This window comes from Dasypus novemcinctus, chromosome 9, assembly GCF_030445035.2.
Source record: "Dasypus novemcinctus isolate mDasNov1 chromosome 9, mDasNov1.1.hap2, whole genome shotgun sequence".
Lineage (NCBI taxonomy): Eukaryota > Metazoa > Chordata > Mammalia > Cingulata > Dasypodidae > Dasypus > Dasypus novemcinctus.
Window position 1 is genome coordinate 55,595,165 of NC_080681.1, and position 2,776 is coordinate 55,597,940.

General features: G+C 45.1%; 1 pseudogene; it reads right to left on the bottom strand.

Annotated features, from left to right (window-relative positions):
- Positions 1-445: 445 nt before the first annotated feature.
- Positions 446-2,548, bottom strand: LOC101415866 (pleckstrin homology domain-containing family M member 3 pseudogene; annotated as a pseudogene).
- Between the last annotated feature and the right edge of the window lie 228 nt (positions 2,549-2,776).

A 2,776-nucleotide genomic window follows, 5' to 3' on the forward strand; every position in this document is an offset into this window, starting at 1 on the left:
ACTCGTTCCCATCATCATGACACATCCATTGGATTTAAAACCTGAGATTTTTATTTGGTTTTAGAATTGTGTGTTATTTTATAGTTTGGCATTTTTAATTGTTTTGTTTTAGGGGTTAATCCTAACTTAATTAGTTTGCTTTTCTTTGGGGAGAAGAGAAATCTAGGAAGGTCAGTTTAATATAGTTATGTATGTATGTTTTCATTCATTCATCCATTCATCCATCCATCCTGTTAAACATTTATGTGCCTTGTAAGTCATGTCAGTTGCTTTTCTTCTAAGGATTGTATTTTATTTTATTTACTACCCCCCCCCCGCACCCTTGCAGCTTGCTTGCTGTCTGCTCTGTGTCCATTCATTGTGCGTTTTTCTGTGTCTGCTTATCTCCCTTTGTTGTGTCATCTTGCTGTGTCATCTCTCCAGGGGTGCCAGACGTCAGCTCTCCTCAGGCACGGGCCATCAACTCAGTGTGGGCGCACCAGACCACCTTCACAAGGAGGCCCCGGGATGCAAACCCAGGGGCCTCCCACATGGCAGACGGGAGCCCAGTGATTGAGCCACCTCCCAATGTCAGTTGCTTTTTATAAGTGTTTATTGCCTGCTGCAGGTTGGCAAGGGAATACAGGTGGATCTGTTAAAGGAGATATTCTCTGGGGAAAATTATTCGGTGGAGCTCCTCTGCCACTGCTGCTGGGTAGCTGAACAAATAGACCCGGAGTGACTTCAGCCACTGCCTGTCGCAGTATGGCAGCCAGGGGCTCGGCATGCAGGTAGAGCATTGGGTTCTCCTGCTGGATGTTGATCAAGGGCTCTTCGTACACATACTCCAGAAACTCTTTGGCCTGCTTAGACACCTTATATTTAGAAGTGTCCCAGTTGTGGACAATGCATGCTGGGATAAGAAAACTGTCGTCCACATGGCAGCCGCTTCAGTAATAGCACCCACTGTAATCACACACCTTGGCTTTCTCATTGGAAAGACCTGTGCATCACTGGCTTCCTTCACATTTGAAACTCTGAGCAGTAAGTCTTCATTCTAGAGACAAAGTTGTCAGAATGCTCAGGAAGCTGGTGGTCATGGACTGATGTTTGTTCTTCCTGAGTTTGTGCCCACCAATCTGATCCTTGGATTTGTTCCTCAGTGTCACTTGCAGATTTTGCTCTGAACTCCTTGCAGTGTTGGTAGCTTCTTTTCAGAGCCTCCATCCATTCCTGAGCTCTTTGTCAGGTCTCAGCATGGAGATAGAGGATATCTTGTGGAAAAATGACTTGAAAGAGTCACAATCATCCAGGTTGTCTATCTGGACAGCCAGACACACATCCACATTGTAGCTCAGCAGGAGACCCTCGTCTAGCTTGCCAGGCTGAAAATCCGTAAGGCAGGCTGTGCTCAGCACAAACATAAATGCCTTCCAGTTGTTTTGGACAGTTAGCCTGCAGAGCGTCCCTGATTTGAGGATGTTTTGGTACTGTTTGGGGCTATCTGAGGCAGGGGATGATGGCAGCAACCCTCTGGATTTCTTCTGTAAACAATGATTCTGTGTACGGTCAGCATTAGGACCAAGGTCTGGTGAGTTTGCCAGCTTATCCTCCTGTCCCATGTAACCAAGCACAGCAGTATGCACACCTTCCCAAAGCTTCTAGCCCCAGTCCAAAGCCTCCCATGGTGACTCTGCCTTGAGCTGTAGCTGAATGTTTTCATACAAGATGGTATCCACTATTCTGGCCTCAAGGTTGCCCAAAACAGGTATGGTCTGAAAGTGTGAAAGTTGATATGTGGCACAGAGGTTTTGATTTGCCCTGCTGTAGAGATTAAAGTAGTTTAAGTTGTAGGGTGATAGTTCTGCATAACAGCTTTGCCAATAACTATCATGGTCCTTCCTAAACTCCAGGTAACCCTTCTTCAGAATGTTTGGGAATGTCTGCTTGTGTTCAGTATTTCCTTGAGCATCTTCTACATTATTTGATGATGGTGACAGAAAAGATGGTCTAGTGAAGTGAGAGACATGAAAAGATGGCTGCTGCTGCTGCTGCTGCTGCTGTTGCAAAGGTGTGGTGTTGAGGACGACCCTCCAGTCCACATGGGTAATATCTGACATTGATCATGCATACCCTGGCTTGAAAGTAGAGGTCTTATCTAATAAGTCATTCGCAGACTGAGGTCTGTCCTCCAATGCTAAGAGATGTTGGAAAAATTAAAGGTTGAGGCTTTCTTCTGTCCCATCCAGGAAAGATTATCTGGGGTTATATCTCTCTGGACCATAAACTGTTCTTTGGCTGGGAAGACATTTTGAGCTTTGGTTTCTAAGAGCCTGCTCCTACAGTGGTCCCAAATCATGCCCCTTTTGCCCAGGGAGGCAATGTTTCTGATAGCACCATTGTCTGTTATGTTACTGAGTACCTCATGCCGCACCAATTCAGGGACCTCCTGAATCCCATAAACCTCTGTTTGCTGCACAACTTTTTCTAGTTTACTATCAAAAGAACTAAAGAAATCCTTGGTAGCTTCCAAGGCTGGGCTGATATCATCCACTTCAAGAGCTTCCATGTCACAGATTTGAAGAAACAGAAGTCTCCTAAACTGGTTCAGGTTTCATGAACATTCACCCAACAAAGATAGGTGCTTTAGCAAGAGGGTTCTGGAAACATCTTGAAGAAAATTTCATCCAGGTACCTGAAGCAGGCCAAGATTAAGGGTGGTTAATGTTTTCCTGGTCATTAAAAACAGTTGCTAACTGTTAATGGGCATTAACAGAGGGACAAGGAGAAAAACGTT